General features: G+C 39.2%; 1 pseudogene across 1 annotated transcript in view; it reads right to left on the minus strand.

Annotated features, from left to right (window-relative positions):
• Positions 1–3,743: 3,743 nt before the first annotated feature.
• The window catches only part of LOC122555638 (scavenger receptor cysteine-rich type 1 protein M130-like), a 149,260-nt pseudogene continuing 131,203 nt past the window's right edge, over positions 3,744–21,800 (minus strand). The window contains exons 22-29 of the transcript XR_015759256.1: positions 21,077–21,382; positions 20,423–20,737; positions 19,545–19,589; positions 18,883–19,188; positions 16,975–17,106; positions 7,439–7,525; positions 7,269–7,352; positions 3,744–6,457 (exon numbers count right to left, since the gene is read on the minus strand). The product of XR_015759256.1 is annotated as a scavenger receptor cysteine-rich type 1 protein M130-like (transcript). The remainder of the gene's footprint in view (positions 6,458–7,268; positions 7,353–7,438; positions 7,526–16,974; positions 17,107–18,882; positions 19,189–19,544; positions 19,590–20,422; positions 20,738–21,076; positions 21,383–21,800) is intronic.

The following is a 21,800-nucleotide window of genomic DNA, read 5'->3' on the forward strand; positions in this document are numbered from 1 at the left end:
CATTCTCATCTGTCTGTTGTATTTGCTACCAGATTGCATAATGGCACATTTATCCACATTAGACATAACAAGATGGCAGTGGAGTTGGGCTTCTAAGCCTTGGGCTCATCTACTCTGTCTGCTTTCCTTTTATTTCTTTTGCTTTCATACTTTTTTTTTCTTTTTAAATCTTAGTTTACTTACCTCTTGTTGAAGAGCTTGATCGCAGCGCTGACATGGACTTGAGTTGGTCAGCATCTCTGCAAGATAGTGGCAAAGTAGGCTTGTCAGCTCTTTTTTTGTGTTTTAGTTTTTGCCCACTAGTTTATCTTTTGGAGAGAGACAGTGGCTGAGACGGTATCAGGCCCGTTCGGTTTGGTTGCCGGCTGGATGTCCTGTGTGCGGCAATGGCTGGGGGTCTGACCTGGGACTGTCGGTGAGTTCCCGTTGTCCGCGTACGGACTGAAAATGACACGGCGACCAAAGGCGAGGCCGAGACTGAGCGCAGACGCCGCCTGGATAAGAGCTTTGGCGTCTGGTGTGTGACAGCTGCTGAAGACCTGAATCGAGAATTGGGCAGTCTGAGAGCCCAAGAGCGAGCCCAACGCGGTGATGAAGGCTTCCCTGACATCTGCATCAACGAAGAGAGCAGGGAAGACTGAACCAGCATGGGGAAAATGTTAAAAAGTGGAGGAGATTGAGGCCTTGTAGAAAGTGGAGTCCCAGTATGCCTAAACACTTAAGAAAGACTGCTCTAGTTGAACTTTTAGCTTTATTTGTTTATCTTTCGACATAATACTAAGAAGGAATGTAATGATTAACTTCTCACTTTGTTTCTTTCTTTTTACACCATACTAAGAATGACTGCATTTTGACTTTGTTCCTTATTTCTTTCCATGTTGTTCTTAAGTTTTTGTGCCAAGATATTTGTACCAAGATTGAACCATGTGTGGCATTATTGAAAACTTTTCACTGGACTCATGTACTCTAATACTTGAGTGCACATGACAATAAAGTCTAAATCTAAATTATATTGCATTTGCCATGCATTTGCCTGCTCACTGAGCTTGTCCAAATCGCACTGAAGCTTCTCTGCTTCCTCTTTGGGGTTTTTGACATCTGCAAACTAAGAAACATTAAATTATACATTAAATTAAAACATTAATATATATATATATTGTGACTAGCTGGGATCCTAGCATTGATCCTTGCAATACCCTGTTAGTCACTTGATGCTATTTAAAAAAATGTTTATTCCTACACTTCACTTGTGTCTGTCAACCAGTTTTCTGTCCATCTCAACATACTATCCCCAAGCCCATGCGTTTTAATTTGACACACTAATTTCTGATGTGGAACTTTTGTCAAAATCCTTCTGAACTTCCAAAGAAATCAGATTCACTTGCTCCCCATCATCAACTCTTTGAATTACTTCCTCAAAGTTTTCCATTCAATTTGTAAAGCATGATCATCCTTTCATGCATCCATGTTGACTCTATATGATCCCGCCACTCTACCAAAGTCAGTTGGACCTATCTATAATTCCCAGATTTCTCTCTGTCTTCCCCTTAAATAGAGAGGTAATGTTAGCTATCCTTCAGTCTATAGGAACTGTACCTGACTATATGGAAGCTTGGAAGATGATCCAGTATTTCCAGGACCATTTCCTGTGTTGTAGATTATCTGGACCTGGAGACTTATGGGCCATTCATCTCACATATCTTCTCAACATGTTTTCCCAACTAATAGTGATTTCCTTCAGTTCCTCACACCCATTAAACTTTTAATCTACCTTTGCTTTCATCCCATTCAACTATGAAATATTTATAATTTTTAAAAAAAGATTTTGGGAATTCAACACTTTAATCAAGTTGCTCTCTCAACATGTATACACAGAAATGAATTATTGGGAAGCTAAGTTTTCAACTGCCCATGTCTTTATATGTCTGTTTGGGGAACTGAAAATAATTTATGAACTGGACTGGCTCATGAGTTCTAGTTTTGTTGCCAGACCATGCATTCCAGAAATATGGGCCCAGTCCAGGATTCTAGCTCAAGGACCAATCTCACCCATTTGTGCATAATATTCCATGGGTCATTTTACATCTAAGCAGTAAAATATGAATACAGTATAAATCATATCCCATAGACCCCACAATCTACAGTACACCACTTCCTGCATGGTGATAAAAAAAATACTGTAGAGGCTAGAAATCTGAAACAAACACAGTGAATACATATTCCCGATGAAGGGCTTTTGCCTGAAACGTTGATTTTGCTGCTCCTCAGATGCTGCCTGAACTACTGTGCTCTTCCAGCACCATTAATCCAAAGTCTGGTTTCCAGCACCTGCAGTCATTGTTTTTGCCATGGAATATTATAGATTCATCCATTGACCTGGCCGATATTTTTATACATCAACCAAAAGCCAAAATAGATTTTAGGTTAATTTCTTGCATTGTCATTTGAAATATCCTACTGTGTCAAATTGAACCACCTGCTTTATCACCAGCGCAAAAATAACTCAAATGAAAGGTGCTTAACTGGGCAGAAAGCAGTTTGGGGAATCCTGAGGTCGGTAATGGCATTAGGAAAATACAAGGAAGCAGTTGTTTTTTGCTGAAGAGCCAAATGCAATGATTTGACAGACTAGGTAAAGCCAATATGTGCCCATTCTTTGGAGTTCAACTTAGCCAAAAAGACTGCAAGCTTATCAACCAAAGATAGAATGCTGTTTTGCCACTTTGTATTTCCATGGCCAAAAAATCATTAAAGTTTACTTTTTTTTCTCTCACCATGCCTCAGATAAGAAACAAAGTTGAAAAGGATAATTCTTCATGGTCACCTCAGCCAGTGCAGGAATTGAACCCACTCTGCATGTTAAACCAGCCATCTAATCAACTAAATTAACCAATACCCAATCTCTACATTGACACAACTGAACAAAATGGATGTACAAATTGATGTTTGCCTTATTAAAATCTTTGTCTGAACTTGTCATTATTTGAATATAACTCCCTGATATATTAAAAATGAATTTATTTGAAGAATGAACCATGAAAATGAAAATCCATTCCTAAACATTTAGAGTTCAATTTTATTATCTTTTTGGCAAGCAAATGAGTCAGATATGCGCAAATATGGAAGTGAAAATGGATGCAATATTTTACACTGTACAAGGCATGTACATAGTTCAGTACTGAGGACAAAACTGCCTTTATCAATCCACTTGTTAATTTCTTTTTAAACACTCTGCACCTATTATGCCATTAAAAGATAGGTCATCCTACTCTTTGTTTCACTGTTTGTAAAACAACATCAGAACAATCACTTTCAAAGAAACCTCTATATAAGGACAACTAATGTCAATATTTGAAGCACAGCAGGTAGAATAAAAAAAACAGATGTTTATGATTACAAAATTTTGAGATAAATGCTTAAAGTGCAACAACTGCAACATGCAAAATTCTACCACACAAAAAAAAATTCCCATCTAAAAGAGATAAAAGAGGTGGGGGAGTGGCTGTACTACTCAGGGATAATATCACAGTTGCAGAAAGGCACATCATCGAGGAGAGTTTGTTTACAAAGTTGGTATAGGTGGAAATCAGAAAGTAGAAAGGAGGCATCACCTTATTGGGAGTTTTCCTCAGATACCACATCCCTCTGACCCCCGCCCCACCTCCTCCCCAATAGCAGCAGAGACAGAGGAGCAGATTGGGAGGCAGAATTTGGAAACGTGCAGAAGTAACAGGGTTGTTGTCATGGGTGACTTTAATATCGATTGGAACTTCCTTAGTTCAAATAGTTTGGATGGAACAGTTTTTGTCAGGTATGTCCAGGAAGACTTCTGATTCAATATATAAATAAACTGCTCTCTCAGTGGGAGAGCATTTCAATAATAGCGATCACAACCCACTGGCCTTTCCTACAGTCATGGAGAGGGATAGGAGCAGAGAATATGGGAACGCATTTAATTGGGGGAGGGGGAATTACAATGCCATTAGGCAGGAACAGGGGTGCCTAACTTGGGAACAGATGTTGTCAGGGAAATGCACGACAGCAATGTGGAGGTTTGTTCAAGGAGCACTTGCTGATAGTGCTGGATAGGTTTGTCTCAATGAGGCAAGGAAGGGATGGTAGGGTCAAGGAATCTTGGGTGACGAGGGATTTGGAATATCTAGTTAAGAGAAAGATGAAAGCTTCATTAAGTTTGAGAAGGCAAGGATCAGACAGGAATCTAGTGGGTTAGATGGTAGCCAGGAAGGAAGTGAAGAATTGACTTAGGAGAGCTAGAAAGGAGCATGTCATGGGTTGGATTAAGGAAAACCCCTCAGGCATCGTACACTTCTGGAAGGAACAAGAGGATGGCCAGAATGAGGATAGGGCTGACCAGGGATAGTGGAGGAATCTTGTGCCTGGAATCGGAGTAGGTCGGAGAGGTCCTTAATGAATACTTTGCTTCAGTATTCACTACTGAAAGGAACTTTGGCATTTGTGAGGACAGAATGAAACAAGCTGATATGCTCAAACAGATTGATGTTAGGAAGGAAGATGTGCTGAAAATTTTGAAAAACATAAAGATAGATAAGTCCCTTGGGCCAGACTGCATATACCCAAGGTTACTTCCAGAAGTGAGGGAAGAGATTGTTGTACCTTTGGTGAAGATATTTGCATCCTCACTGTCACTGGAGTAGTGTCAGATGATTGGAGGGTGGCAAATGTTATTCCCTTGTTCGTGAAAGGGAATGGGGACAATCCTGGGAGTAAAGACCAGTCAGTCTTATGTCTGTGGTGGGCAAATTATTGGAGAGGATTCTGAGAGACAGAATTTATGATTACTTAGAAAATCAAGGTTTGATTAGACATAGTCAGCCTGGCTTTGTGATGGGCAGGTCATGCCTCACAAGCCTAACTGAATTCTTTGAGAATGTGACAAAAGACACTGGCGAAAGTAAAGCAGTGAATGTGACATACACAGATTTTTAGCAAGGTGTTTGATCAGTTTTTCCATGGTAGGCTCATTCAGAAATTAAGGAGGAATGGGATACAGGGAAAGTTGGTTGCCTGGATACAAAATTGGCTGGCCCACAGAAGACAGAGGGTGGTAGAAGATGGAAAATATTTAGCCTGGACCTTGGTGACAAGTACTGTTCCACAGGGATCTGTTCTGGGATCAATCATCTTTGTGATTTTTACAAATGACTTGGATAAGAAAATGGAAATGTGGGTTAGTAAGTTTTCCAATGACAGGAAGATTGGTGGAGTTGTGAATAGTGTGGAGTGCTGTTGTAGGTTGCTTCAGGACATTGACAGGATGCAGAACTGGGCTGATAAGTGGCAGATGGAGTTCAACCTGGAAAGGTGTGAAGTGATTCATTTTGGAAGGTCGAACTTGAAAACAGAATGCAGTGTTAAAAACAGGATTCTTGGAAGTGTGGAGGAACAGAGGAATCTTGGGACTCAAGTCCATAGATCCCTTAAAGATGCCACCTAATTTGACCGGCCTGTTAAGGCATATGGAACGTTGGCTTTCATTAGCAAGGAGATTGCATTTAAGAGAGACGAGGTTATACTCTAAACAGCTCTGGCTAGACCATACTTGGAATTTTGTGGTCAGTTGTGGTCACCTCATTATCGCAAGGATGTGGAAACTTTAGAGAGGGTGCTGAGGAGACTTACCAGGATGCTGCCTGAACTGTAGGTCATGTCTTATGAACAAAAGTTGAGAGAGTTAAGGCTTTTATCATTAGAGAGAAGAAGGATGAGAGTGAGTTGATAGAGGTGTCCAAAATGATGAGAGGCATAGATAGCATGAATAGTCAGAGACTTTTCCCAGGAAAAAATGGCTATCTCAAGGGGGCATAATTTTAAGGTAATTGGAGGAAGGTTCAGAGGTAAGGAGAGAGCAGATGTCAGTTCTTCATATAGAGAGTGGTGGGTGTGTGGAATGCACTGCCAGCAGCAGTGGTAGTACAGTCAGACACATTAGGGACATTTAACCGACTCTTGGATAGTTCCATGGATGATAGTAAAATAAAGGGTATGTAGCTTAGTTTGAGCTCAGAGTAGGATAATAGGTCGGCACAACATTGAGGGCTGAAGGGCTTGTACTGTACTGTACTGTTCTATGTTCTTTGTTCTAAGTCTTTTTAACTTCAATTTGGTGACTGACTCCAAAACATCTTTGAATTTATAATTTTCGCACAGCAAATTATTGCCTCATTTTATTTCATCAAAATTTTGACTGCAACGTTTCTTACATTTATGATTTCTTAATAAGCAACATGCAAATGTTCATTTCCAAGCTCACAATTTGGTTAAAATGAATGAGAAATCATAAATAATGATGACGATGGGGTGAACATGAAATGTCGAGGAAGAAGCTAAAGTGATGGTAGTTGTTCATACTCCATCTCAAATTATTGAATATCATCATATTGTCTTCCAAATTCAATATCATCAAGAATAAGTGAATCTAAAAAGAAAAATGCTCAGTTATATTCAGATTACGGCAATCAAGATAGTCACGAAATAATGCATGTATCTTTTAGCCTGTTAGTGTCAAACCATGTTATTTTTCTGTTTATCTATTCAACTATTGCTCCCTTGACAAATGACTGAAATTACTTTATTTAAGTGATCTATTTCCTATATATTGTCTCCGCTGAAGCTCACTAAATACATTAAAGTAATATATTTTTCCAAATAAAGATGGATTTGATTGATTGGAAAATGCAATGCAGGAGGAGTGTTGAAGTCACCTTACCAATTCCATGCCCTCCATCGTTGACACTTATAATGCTTATTATGTGTATCGTGTACAGGTGCATGATTTATGCATCTCCCAACCGCCACATGCAACAACATTCGGAGTATTGAGACTTATATCGACACAATGTTGTAGGTGTATTTTTTATACTTTGTTGAAAACCTAAATATTGGAGTTAATTACCAATTATCTACTGGTATACTCATAGGTTTTTCATCACGGTGCATACGGGTATCTAAATAAAATCCATGTAATTACTTCTTAGGAATACAAATAAATAATTAAGTATCTTTGTGCTTGAGTGTGCTTGAGTTAATGGTGCAATGACAATTAATATTGATATTTTGGATTGCAAATGCATGAGTGAACCAATTTTACACTAAAATCACTGTATTTCTAGATGGTTATGCATTTATTAACAATCTTAGTCTGACTATAAGGATGATGGTTTGTTAGTTTTGCTCTTCATTCGGGAATTGTGAAGCAAGGCATGTGACAAGATGTCAAATTAGCTTACCTTCCACATTTGCATCCTCATGTTCATGTAACTCGCTGTCCGTATAATATTCCAATTTGTTTAGTGAACTGATCGACTGCAAACCTAGAAATGAAATACATTGTAATCTTAAAATACAAATTTAATTTCAATTGGAAGATACCAAAGGCGTAAATCTGAAAGATAATTACCTGTGCCTGTTCCAAGCTCCTGAACCTCAATCTCTTCATAAACAGGATCATGAAATCCAGTGGTGTGATATTGTCTGTTTCTGTTGGCTGTAGAACAAAAGAACGCTGCATCATAGATGGCTAAACAGCAAGAATTACGCAGATCCCTTACACCCACTTTCCTCTTTCCATATCTCTTTACTCTCCCTGGTAACTAAAAGTCATTTGATTTCATATTTCCTGCTCTTGAGGTGCGCTAAATTCCTGAAGAACTCTCTGTCCTCTGTGTTGGTGAATATTTTTACTTGGATAGCTTGAGAGCATTGCAGCAGAAGCGTGGAATCCTCGGATGATCGCAACAGAGCGGAGGTAGTCTGTCACTGCTGGAGGTCACATGACGTCGTTTTGAAGAAGCCAGACGATTAACGATTATTATTTCTATATCTGATTTGGAGGAGCCGGTGTTGAACTGGGGTGGACAAAGTTAAAAATCACACAACACCAACTCATAATCCAACAGGTGCTCCAGAAGAAGAGCTACATCACCTAGTCCTTCTCTTCCTTTCTCTGTTTTTATACGACACTTGTCTTTGCGGTCCAACAGGTACTACAGAACTACCCGATGAAGACACAGCCCTTCGAAAGCTAGTGCTTCCCAATAAACCTGTTGGACTATAACCTGGTGTTGTGTGATATGAAAAAAAAACTTTCTGCATATTTTGAATCTCCAGCCTTGGTGTTAATACTTATCACAATGCATTATTTGTAATCTTAGGAAATAGCATGCTTTTTTTAAAATGAGGGTTTTGTAGCTGCTTTGTGATTGTACACTCAGTTTTTGATAGCACTGCATCCCCATGAAAGGTGAATGGACAGTGTTAGACAGCATGACTGACGAACTATATAACTGGCAAGCCAATGAATGGTACTTAGCTGGATAAGGGTTACGTAAATGCATTTTTTTGGTTCGAACAGGTATAATAATCCAAAATTCCCCAAGTGGACTTGAAAAGATAGGAACTGGATTATTCACGTGTCATAACACCCTGGTTAATAAGCCCTAATGTTGCTTTTTTTCTCAGACAAAGATATATGTTTATGAATATTACAAGAAAGTACTTAGTTAAACTGGCAAGAGCCACAAACTGATTAGCCACAGAGACAAATGTTGTATAAGAACAGAGAAAGGAGGAGAAGGACTAGGTGAATTATCCCTTTTGCCCTGCTTCACTGTTCAATAGGATCATGACTGATGTTCTATCTCAATATGATATTCCTGCTTTTGCCCCATACTCTTTGAGGCCTTTAAAATCTAGAAATTTAGCCATCTCTTCCTTGATTACGTTCAGTGAAGTGACCTCCATTGCTGTCTGTGGTACAGAAATTCCACATGTTCATTCGTCATTGAGTGAAGAAATATTTGTTCATCCAAGTCCATCCAAGACCAATATCCTGAGACTGTGTCCCTAATTCTAGATTTCCCATTCAAGGAACGCATTCTCCTGCATTAAGAAAGTCCAAACTGTCAGAATTTTATACATTTCAGCAGGTCCCCTCTCATCCCCCTGAAGTTGAGTAAAAGCAGTACCAGTCAAACTCCTCATAATAGATCCCTCCTAAACCCAATATCAGCCTAATGAACGTCCACTGAACTCCTTCATTGTCTTTTTTTTAGGTAGGCATGTCAAAGCTGTACTATTGCAACACTCCAGTTATAGACCCAGCAAGGCCCTGTTTGTTCCTACTTGCTTGCTGTACCTACCTGTGTACTTTCATTGACTTGTATTCAAGGATCACCACAAGAGATGGTGGAATTTGAAATCAATAAAAATCTGTGATAAAGAGTCTAATGATGACCATTAAATCTTTGTTAATTGTTGGAGAAACCCATTTGCTTCACTGTCAGTTAGGGAAGGATATTGCCATCTTTATCTGGTCTGGCTGACATGTGACTTCAGACTCACAGCAATGTGGATGACTCTTAGTTGTCCTTTACGATGGGCAAAAGCTTTTGGCCTACCTGGTGTGCCCTCGCCCCGTGGATGAATAAGAAATGAAACCTTATCCCTTTGTTTATCTGTACTTCCCATTCTACCACCATTTAAATAATATTCTTCCTCTCCGCTTTTCACAGTGAAGCATATACATTCAGATTTCACCACATTGCATTGCACCTGCCATGAGTTTGTCCACTCACCTAGCTTGTCCAAATCAGCTTGCAGCCTGATTGCATCCTCCTCACAACTCAAAGTCTTGCCCAACTGTATGTCATCACCAAACATAGGAATGTAGCATTTGGTTCCCTCATTCAGGACATTTTCACACATGATGAATACCTGGAATCATTGCAACACTGCACTTGTCACTGCATGCCACTGAGAGAAAAGACACATTTATTCCCACTCACTACTTCTTGTCTGACAACTAATTCTTGATCCATGCCAATGTATCACCATCACCTCACATGTTTTAAATTTGCCAAACATCGCCGACCAAAAGCTTTCAGAAAATTCAATAATACCACATCCTGTGGGTCTCCCTTACTTATTCTAGTGGTTACATTCTCAAAACAAAATCCAGTAGATATATTCAGCATGATAGCTTTCATAAACTCATGCTGGTTTGTCCAAACCCATTAAGGTTATCCAAATGTTCTTTTATCACTTTTTATAAAATGCACTAGACACTAGCATTATTCTGGGGTAAAAACAATGACGGCAGATGCTGGAAACCAGATTCTGGATTAGTGGTGCTGGAAGAGCACAGCAGTTCAGGCAGCATCCAAGGAGCAGCGAAATCAACATTTCGGGCAAAAGCCCTTGCTGATGTTAGTCTAACATGTGTGCATTTCCCTCCCTCCATTTTTAAGTAGTGTGACTACATTTACCACACTCCAATTCTGTAGAACTGCGTCAGGGTCTACAGAATGTTGTAAGATGATCTCCATTGCAACTAATGTTTACGAGGTCACTTCTATTAGTTTCCTGGGATACAGATAATCAGACCCTGGTGATTTGTCTCCTTTCAACTCCATTAATTTACTCAGTACTACTTTCTTACAAAATACCAATTTCTTTCCACTCCATTGTCACAAGTCCCTTGGTTCCCAAAGATTTCTGGTAGGTTAATTGTGCACTCTTTTGTGAAGACAGAATCAAAGTATGCATTCTGTTCTTCTGTCATTTCTTTGTTCTCCATTACAAATGTCCCAGCTTCTACCAGAATTGGAAATGCATTTGACTTGACTGTTGTTTTTCTTTCTCATCATATATTTATAGAAACCTTTTTTTGGCAGTTTCTATTTACCTGACAATTTTATTCACATACTCTTATGTACAGCCTCTTGATCAACATTTTTGCCCTCATTTTATGAACTCTAAATTGCTCTCAATCTTGATGCATGCTGCTTTTTCTGGTGATTTTATGCATAGGGTTGGTAAATAATCTAGATGAGAGAATATTGGAAAAATCATTGTGTGAGGAGTCTAGAGTGGCATGAGTGACATATTTCACGATGATACATGAGGAACTTGAAAAGGTCAGCACATGGACAAAGTGCATTCTTCATCTGTGACAGATTTTTAACTGCAATTTTGTGGGCTTGTATGATTTAACTTTTTGTGATGTAATTTATTGAGTGCCTTTTGGAAGTCCAAATAAAATAGATCTACTCACTCCAATCTGGTTAAGACTTCCTCAAAAATTCTAATAAGTTAGTCAGACACGATGTTCTTTTCATGAAGCCATGTTGACTCTGCTGGACTCGATCCCGATTTCCCAAATGTTTTGTTATTATTTGCTTAATAATTGGTTCTAATACTTTCCCAACAATATATGTCTAATTGGCATTAGTGACCTGCTTTTTGCCTCTCTCTCATTTTAAATAGAGTTGTAACTTCCACAGTTTTCCAATCCTCTGCTATTTCTCCAGAATCCATCAACTTTGGACAATTGTACTCAATGTATACACTATCTCTAATGTATACAACTACCTCTTTTAGAATGTTAGGGTAAAATCCATTAGTCCTTTCTCCCCATTAGTTAATCTAATACTTCTTATTTTTCGATTACGATAGTATTTAATTCCTGCCCTAAAGTCACTGATGCATAAGAATGATGTTATGAAGAATGGTCATTGGACCCAAAGCATTCTGCTTTCTCTCCACAGATGCTGGCAGACTTGCTGAGGTTTTTCAGAAGTTTATGTCTTTACTTTTGATTTCCAACATTCACAGTTTGTTGTATTATTTTTGATGCAAAATATCTGTTCATTTTCTTTGACATTTTATTGTTCCATAAAATTGCTTCCCAGATTCATTTTCACAGGGGCCCAAGTCTACTTTGACTTCTCTCTTCCTTATTATATATTTAAAGAAGCTCTTATTGTCAGTTTTTATAATCCTCACCAGTTTGCCATCATAGTTTATTTTCACTGTTTGTATTTTCTTATTAGTTCTCCTTTGCTGGGCATTGAATGTATTCCAGTCCGAAGGCAATCACTAACTTTGGTTTCATTACATGCTGTTTGTGTTAACATAATGATCTCCTTAACTTGCTTTGCTGACTATGGTTGGTATATCCCCCTCTCAGAATCTTTCTTCCTTTTTAGTATGCTGTTTTCCTGAGAGTTATGAATTATCCTATTAACAGTCTGTCACTGCTGACATTATGCCTTTCCTACTAATCTATCCACCTAGTTCACTCCAGCTAACTCTGTCATCATTTCATTGAAATTCCCTTTATTTAAGTTAATCGCAGTTGTTTCTGATCCAAGTTTCTCACTCTTGGACGGAATATTAAATTTGATCATGTTATGATCCCTTATTCGGAGGAGATCATTTTCTTGAGATCATTTCTTAAACTTGTGGCATTTCCTCTTACTGGATCAATGCAGAATGCTCCATGCCATATTGTTCTAGGAAACTCCCTAATGCACTCTGTGAATTCATTTTCATAGCTACCCTTTGCGTTTTGATTAACTCAATCAACATGAAGAGTAAAGTCACCCACAATTATAGCTCTATTCTTTTCAACATGCTCCAATTATTTGTTGATTTGTAGCCTTTCCGAAAGAATGGCTACTGTTTGAGGATCTGTACATTACTCACTAATGCCTTCTTTCCCCTGCAGTTTTTGTTTTAACCTCCACCCAGTCTAGATCATCCCTCACACTTTTGTACTTTTGATTCTTAATCACAGGGCTACCCCACCACCTTTTCCATCTTTCCTATCTGCCTAAAATATCAAATAACCCTGAAAGTTAACTTCCCAATATTAATCTCCTAGCCACTTTGTTTGTGTAATGGATATGAGATTATACTCATTTATTGCAATTTGCACCCTCTACTCATCTACCTTCTTCCAAATCATTCATCTATTTAGAAACATAGCCTTTAAGTTTGTTCTGTTATCAATGTTCCTTGGTACAATATGCCATTCACACATTCTGTCCCATCTTTTTATTTTCTGATAACAATCATGGCCATCACTAACCTCTAATTTTAGGTAGCTTAAAATTCCACTGTTAGAATTCATTATATATTTAAATAAGCTCTTATCGTCTGGTTTTATAATCATTACTAGTTTGCTCTTATAGTTTATTTTCACTGTTTTTATTATTTTTAAGTTCTCCTTTGCTGGATAATGGGCAATCACTGATTTTGCATTCATTATATGCTTTTTCTTTCAACTTAACAATTTCCTTGACTTTGTTGGTCAGTCATATTTGGTCTATCCTTCTCTCAGAATCTTTCTTGCTTAATGGGATGCAGTTTTGGTGAGAGTCATGAATTATTCTCTTTTACCTTTGATTTCTTAATTTCCATTCAACTGAACGTTGTCCCTCCTCACCCCATTCAGGTTAACTATCCATAAGCCAAATTACCTTCTTGTTGCTTGCAACCATCCAACTATACAACCTCTCTGACCCAAATAGTCTGCAAGTCAACCTTCAATTTCTGTCTGTTCAAATAATTGTTTACATGATGTTTTAATGGGTGTCAGATTACCTATATATCCAAACTGCAGCCACAGTTTCAACATTTGAAACCAGATCTTTTTCATTTCAGTACACTATGAACAAAATTAACTGACAGCAATAAAAAAGACCAAACCTTTCAATATAGATTTATATATAAAAAGGCTTGATTAAACCTCTGACTTGTTCTGCATCACTTAGTGCCCAGGTTCAAGACCAAAACCAGGATAATGTATCCCAAACAAGGAAGGATGCTCACACCAATGAATTTGATTCACAAGGATTAATTTGATACACTCATAATTATGAGTGTATCACCACCATAATGAGATTGTTTTTGCTCAGAGGATCTGGCAGGTTTTTCACTGCTTAGTACTAAATATGAAATAATCTTTTCAATCAAATGCATTTAATTCATGGGAATTCAAGAAAAAAAAAGCACTTGCTAGATCTAAGTTCTGCCCATGTACAAAGCACTATGGAAGTGGCAATGTAATGGCTTGTCTGGGGTCATATCTTTAAAGATTATTGCCCTTTTCCACATCAGGCAAATCTGAAAATACCTAAAGTGGTAAAAAGAAATAAGTCGTCCCTTTAATATTGCGCAACATTGGGGTTCATGTAAAATTGCAATGCCATTAATTATCTTGAGCAGGTCTTGCAATGAAGAATCTTTAGAATTGCCTCGCCCATTGGGCCAAGGAAGCTGAATATTTAGTTTACCTAAAATAGAAGTTGATAGATTTTTGATTACCAATGTTGTAAAGGGTTAGCAGAATATTATGGGTAAGAGGCATTGAAATTCTTCATCAGTGTTGTTCATGGTAAATTGCAGAGCAGGCTCAATGGGCTGAATGGCCTACGCTTGCTCCTATGATCTTATGATTCTCCCCCAGCATATCAGTGCAAAATTATTTACCCTTAGTTATATTTTCTTGCACATGTCAGGTGTTAGGGAATCTTCGGGTTTGTCCCCCAAAAAAAGAAGACATGGAGTAATGAAGAGGAAATTGTCAAATCAGAGAAGCCATAAAAATTATAGAACTTTAATGTAATAATTCAGTTCCTACTGTCTGTCCCAACTGAAAACCAGCTAAACAACGTAACTTTTATTTTATTCATTGTTATGAAGGTGTGAGTGTATGATACCTTTAAGAGAGTAAAAGCTAGCAGTGACAGCACCAAGTGTTCTCAATAAGACACAATGTAATATGTGCTCCAGCTACTGGGGTAGCTAATTGCCTGGACAAAATGACAAAACAGATTCAAATTCGGCTGATCAGTTTAAATTACCTTAAAAATACCAAATTCCAATCAAGTTTGAATTGAGTATATTGACAATCTTAAAAGCCAATGACACAATCCAATACTTTGGGGTATAAGACCTGGGAAGGTTGAACAGTTGGGAGGAGAACTGCCACCAGACCAACAGGTGTAGACTGCTAGTCAGAACTCCTTGAGGGGTACCTGCCCAGAGAAGGAGTTTGCACAGAGAAAATCCTCAATGCTGACCTGGAGAGCCAATCTACTAACAAAGCTAAAGAGAAGCTTTACCCACTGGCTGGTTTTAAAATTTTAATTTTCCTGTAAAACTTAATTGGGAGTTTTATCAGACTAATATTATGGAAGGGAAGGTAAAGATAGGTTAGAGAAAGGAGGTGTTAAACAGTAGTAAGTTAATTATTCTCTGTTATACTTTAAAAAATAAAAGTTGTTACTTTTTACTTTAAATAGTTCTTGGCCTCTCGAATTTTCGCAGATTACTGCACACGATAAATCTTTTCTGTGTTGCTGGTTTAAATTAAGGAGGAGGGTTTACTCCATATTGGAACATAATCAACAGGATGAGTTTCACTCTCTGCACTAGCATGTACTGTCTATTATGAATCGGGCAATGGCAATTACATTGTTATGGGTTTGAAGTCAAATGTAGGCTAGATTGGGTATTGGCAGAATTCCTTCCCAAATTAAATTAAGGGGGGGTAGGTATAGGACAGATGTTAGGGGTAGGTTCTTTACTCAGCGAGTCGTGAGTTCATGGAATGCCCTGCCAGTAGCAGTGGTGGACTCTCCCTCATTATGGGCAGTTAAGCGGGCATTGGATAGGCATATGGAGGATAGTGGGCTAGTGTAGGTTAGGTGGGCTTGGATCGGCGCAACATCGAGGGCCGAAGGGCCTGTACTGCGCTGTATTCTTCTATGTTCTATGTTAAAAGGATATTAGTAAAATAGTTATTTTTTAAAACCTCTAATGCTAGCTTTAAACCTCAGGCTTTTAACTGAAGACAATCTTCACCATCTTCAACATAGTAGGATTTGATCCAATGTCTTGTGGCTTAGTCACCAGTTCCAGTAACACTACACCACCACTGGAGCCCATTTTCTAATGTAGACAATAGACAAGAGGTGCAGGAGTAGGCCATTCTGCCCTTCAAGCCTGCACCACCATTCATTATGATCAAGGCTAATCATCCTCAATCAGTATCCTGTTCCTGTCTTATCTCCATAACCCTTGATTCCACTATCCTTGAGAGCTCTATCCAACTCTTTCTTAAACGAATCCAAAGATTAAGAATGCTCTTCTGGGGCAGAGCATTCCACACCCCCACCACTCTCTGGGTGAAGAAGTTTCTCCTCATCTTAGTCCTAAATGGCCTACCCTGTATTTTTAAGCTGTGTCCTCTTGTTCGGGACTCACCCATCAGTGGAAACATGTTTCCTGCCTCCAGAGAGTGTCTAATCCTTTAATAATCTTATACGTCTCAATCAGATCCCCTCTCAGTCTTCTAAACTCAAGGGTATACAAGCCCAGTCGCTCCAATCTTTCAACATAAGATAATCCCGCCATTGTGAACCTATGCTGCACTCCCTCAATAGCCAGAATGTCTTTTCTCAAATTTGGAGACCAGAACTGCACACAATATTCTAGGTGCGGTTTCACCAGGGCCCTGTACATCTGCAGAAGAACCTCTTTGCTTCTATACTCAATCCCTCTTGTTATGAAGGCCAGCATGCTATTAGCTTTCTTCACTACCTGCTGTACCTGCATGCTTGCCTTCATTGACTGGTGTACAAGAACACCCAGATCTCTTTGCACTGCCCCTTTACCTAACTTGACAGGTCTGTTGCATGCAGGTTGAGACTTCAGGTATACAGCTAACTACATATTGAACATTCCCACCATCTTTTCAGACTCTCAATCCTCTCTATGTGGAAGCAAATCACTCTAAACCTTCGGCCAATTACTATAAATCTTCAGGTCTGGGCCTCGGAGCTAAGGAAGGTGGTGTGGTCTATCTAAATGCTTCATTATCATATACACTCACCCACTATTCTCCGTTACTCCTCCTGCATATGACAGAAAACAACTCCAACCAACACAATGTGTTCTCATATTTAAAGTTCTCAATCTATGCAACATTCTAATAGGTTACATTTACAACCTCTCTCTTGTGATGCTGATCTTTCTGCAAGGCACTCACTCAGATTGTGAATGCTTTAGGAGCTGCAGAACAAAAGGATGATCAGGAATTACACTTACTACTTCTGCATCAGCGAGTCGAGTTTAAAATTAACCAACCTTTCTGGAAGTTTTTCTGTAATTCTGCAGCCAAAGCAAGTGAAACAGCAATCAAAAGGACAACAAATATGCAAGGGATGATGAAAATAGAGGGTCTCTCCTGGTTGAAGGGTGTTCTGTGTTTCTGATGGCCTGTAATCAAAAATATGTAATAATGACAGTGAAACTTTGTAGAGTCATAGAGTTGTACAGCATGGAAACTAGAACTTTGGTCCAACTCACCCAAGCCGACCAGTTATCCTGAACCAATCTCATCTCATTTGCCGGAATTTGGCCCATATCACTGTGAACCCTTCCTATTCATGTGCCCATCTGGATTCCTTTAAATTTTGTAATTGTACCAATTCACCAATTCCTCTGGCAACTTATTTCATATATGCATCATGCTCTGTGTAAAAACGTTGCCCCTCAGGTCCCTTTTGAATATTTCCCCTCTCACCATAAACATAAGCCCTCGACTTTTAGACTCTCCTACACTGGGAAAAAGACCTTGACTATTCAACCTATCCATGCCCCTCGTGATTTTAAAAACCTCTGTAAGGTCATCCCTCAGCCTCTGACACTCCCAGGGAAAAAAGCACAGCCTATTCAGCCTCTCCTGATAGCTCAAACCTGTAATCCCAGCAACCTGCTTATAAATCTTTCCTGGTTAACCATACAGTAGAACACATGATTATTGTATTATGATAATTATTATTCCAGGCAAAATTTAATTGAAGATTAGTTGAAAAATGCAAAATGAATCCCACTTTTGGACAGTCTTCGATCTCAGACTGGTATTAACTATTGATCGCACTGACCATTATGTTCAGGTGCTGGAAAATAATGTAAAACATGACTTTATAATATGAGGCAAGAAAGCATTATTTGAGTTTCAAGGTGTTGCCAAGGAAGTTGGAAAAATTCATACTGCAGACATGAGTAGAACTTGCAGATTGACAGCTTAAGTGATTTAGCATAAAGGTGATAAATGGAGCTCAATGCAGTGAAATGTTAAGTGATACATTTTGGACTCAAGATTGATCGATCAGATTAATTGGTAATTCATGAAAATGAACACACAATGATTGGAATGGATAAGGACAAATTCCAGTACCTGTATCATTGAAAACTTGTGAACGGTGCAAAAATGTAATGAGATGGCTCATAAATGCAAAACAGCTTGGACTATTTATCTTCAAGATTGTAGCATTTGGGACTATTATGACGGTGAGCTATATAAACTCTGGAGCCTTGAAATGAGCAGTTACAGGTCCTCTACATACGATGAAATCCTCTACAGGAATCTTGCTTTCTGAAAAATTTGTTTTTTAAATGTAAGCACAGCCTAGTCGATTGGCACTATTAGAAAACAAATTAACGCATTTTGTTTAAAACAAGCATCTAGACAACAATATGAAATGTCAGTGAGTAGTTACAGCAGTAAGAAATTTTTAATTACTCCTCCCAAAACTAACACATTTCCCCATGTTGTCCCTTCAGTGTGTTTTCCACACACTGATTACACACTCACCTTCCATGTAGCATCCATAATGGTTCTTTAATCCGCTAACCGTCCTAGCCAGAACATTACCAGGGAACAATTGACACAGAGTCACATTTATTCGGCGAGGTGACCGAAAGTTTGGACAAAGGAAAACGTTTCAAGAAAGAATTTAAAACAGTAAAGACCAAGTAATAAAGTGTGTTTGGGTGTGGAATCTCCGTGTTTAATTTCTGGCGAGGAAAACAGGCGATGACAGCGGTGAAAAGATGCAGTGATGAGCAGAAGACCAGAACTAGCGAATTCTCGGGACGGAAGTGATTGCAGTATGGAGGACAACATTAGACCACATGGTCGAAACCAGTAATAGATTTGAAGGCAAAGTTGAAAATGATAGAGTAAAAGCTAAAGTTAAAAATGTGTACCGGAACAGATCACGTTGACGTCCTCTTTATGTTCACAGTCATGATCTCCCATTGCTGACAATTGGCAGTCCCACAGGAAGAGTTCACTTCCCTTGCACTGAACCTCGTCCATCCAAATTGTGCCGTTTGCTTGATCCAATAGCGTCTCTCCCATAGCCCAGACCGGCTCGCCGCAATTTAACTGTCTGCAGACGACAGCGGCATCATGCCTGTCCCAGGAATCATCACAAACCGTTCCCCATGTCCCACTGAAAAATATTTCAACTCTTCCCGAACAGTTGTTCGATCCCGCAGCCAGCCGCAGCTCTGCAGAGAAAAACAAAACAAAAGTTCCTCAGAAACGGGGGGCACCTCAACTTGAAATTGGACACTTAGTTTAGTTGCCCTGCTCCAAGTTTCAACCCACAAAGATACTTGAACAGCACCATTATTAAAGATCCTGGGTCTCTGGGGTACTCTGCTCGTCGATGTCAAAAGCAAATGTCTTCTCCAATCCCGATCATTGTGTAGCGTTATATAAAATTAAACTAGTTGACCAGCGTGCACAGCGGAAGATAATTGCCCATTCTTGGGTATATTAATATTAAATTATTTATTATTAATCACGAATGGGATCTTTAAAAAATAATTACCAGAATCTTCCGAAACCGGTTCCATGTTACTTTTCTTCCTATCGTCATCACTGTGCATTCTCCCAGGATTTAGTTCTGAAAGTGAATAATCGATTACTTTAAAAAAATTAGCTGATATACAGTCAGCGCTTTTAACGAGAGTATTTAAAAAGTAACGTGTGAAACCAAGGCACTGAAGGAGATATGAAAATAGATTACACAAAACGTGGTCAAAGCTGCAGGCTGTAAGGTGTGTGTTAAAAGAGGAAGGAGATGGAGAGAAATAGAGAGATTATAGAAGCGAAATATAGAGCTTTGAATAGAGACAACCGAAGGCATTGTCACAAATAGTGGAGCTGTTGAACATAACCATGCATAATGGGTCAGAATTAACGCGAGGCAAATATATCAGAGAGTTGTGGGGCTGGAGATGGTCACGGATAAAGGGATAGATAAAGCTATGTAGATAATTGTAAACGAGGATGAGAATTTATTTCAAAATCCCGAAACGGGCCACCTAGAACATCAATTACAGGGAACACTGCCGCCCGAAGTTGCGCTGCAAGGAACTCACCATCCTGCCTTGGAAGTATATCGCCCTTCACTGACGTTGCGTCCGATTCTTGGAATTCCGTTCATACTAGCTCTCTGGATGTTACTACACCACATGGAATATGACTATTCAAGAAGCTGACTCACCACTATCTCCTCTAGTGCTTAGCCACATCGCATGATTTTTAGAAAATCATCACAATGCTCGACACTCAGCACATGCAGGCTATCGAATACAGGTGTGATGGGATTCAGGGCTTATTACGACTTAAACACACATAGCAGAGCTGTGGATGATCTCAAATTTACGAGTGCAAGAAATGTTTAGACATTAGTGAGGCATTTCAAGACAAACGGGCTCCGTTGACAGTTCTCACCTGAACAAATAACTCCGACATCCTCCTGGTGATTACAATTATTTTCACCCCATGGTGAAGATAGACATTCCCACAGGACTGTGTCGTGCGAACGACAGCTCACATCATCGAGCCAGATCTGTCCAGAACCGCTTCCAAATGTAACATCACGATCCACAGCTTGGGCAGAGCCACATCCGAGCTGTTGACAAACAACTTCCGCTTCCTTTATTCCAAAGGAATCGGAACAAACACTCCCCCAGGTTCCATTATAGAAAATCTCGACTCTGCCCTGACAGGGATTCGCTCCATCCTGCAGCCTCAGAGCCCTGTGCTCTGTAGAACAAAGCCCAGATTAATCTTCTGTTCGTTTCCAGCCCACCCACAAACAATGAGCATAAAACAACATCAAGCGGATCCGTAACTAAATTACTTTGATTACTTTCTTTTTCACAGAACAATCGGTAGACAATTATTTCAAAGAATTTCACATAGAATATTCCAGACTGCATCTTAATATCTCATACTCCGTAGTGTTGGCGTGCGACTAGATTGTCAGATTTTCCACTGTCAGCAAGACAAATTCAATTATTATCAGGTCTAATCATCAATCATCCTGACTCTAGGTTTATTAAAGGTATCGTTGGCAGTGCTGAATTTTGAAAGTAATCTCACCTGAGCAGATAACTCCAGCATCCTCTTTATGGTTGCAGTTGTTCTCACTCCACCGGCCTGGCAGACATTCCCACAGGAGAGAATCATTCGCTCCACACTTCACATTGTCTAACCAGATTGGCCCTAATCCTGGACCGGAAATCGTTGCATTTAAAGCCTGTCCGCACTTCAGCTGGTTACAGACAACTTGGGCATCTGCTAAATTCCAGGAGTCATCACACACAGTTCCCCAGGTTCCATTGAAATAAAGCTCCACCCTTCCAGCACAGCGACTTCCACCATCCACCAATCTTATCTGGATATGATCTGCAGGACAGGAACAATTAAATCAATCAGTTTCTGCTCCGAGGAACGTTACCTGTATGATTTACAAATATCAAATTATATTCCTGAACTCGTAACATGTTGTCGGTACCTCAATTGATTGGACGACTGATTTATAATGCAGAATGATGCCGTCAGTGTGATTTTAATTCTCGTGTAGACTGAGGTTAACATGAAGACTCGCTTTCTCAACTTCTGCCCTCCCCTAAGGCGTGGTGACCCTCAGGTCAAACCACCACAGTCATCTCTCTAATGTGAGGGCAGCCCTATGGTTCGGTAGGATTTTGGCAACTTTATCTTAATATTCCTAACTATACAACGTTCCTAATTGTAAGCTTTTCTTACAACAATTTGTTTGTTATGGTTCTGCCAAACAGTTAGGAAAGTTTTCTCCATTATC

This window comes from Chiloscyllium plagiosum, unplaced genomic scaffold (assembly GCF_037043375.1).
Source record: "Chiloscyllium plagiosum isolate Xiang-an unplaced genomic scaffold, Cpla_swu_hap1 HiC_scaffold_13, whole genome shotgun sequence".
Taxonomy (NCBI): domain Eukaryota; kingdom Metazoa; phylum Chordata; class Chondrichthyes; order Orectolobiformes; family Hemiscylliidae; genus Chiloscyllium; species Chiloscyllium plagiosum.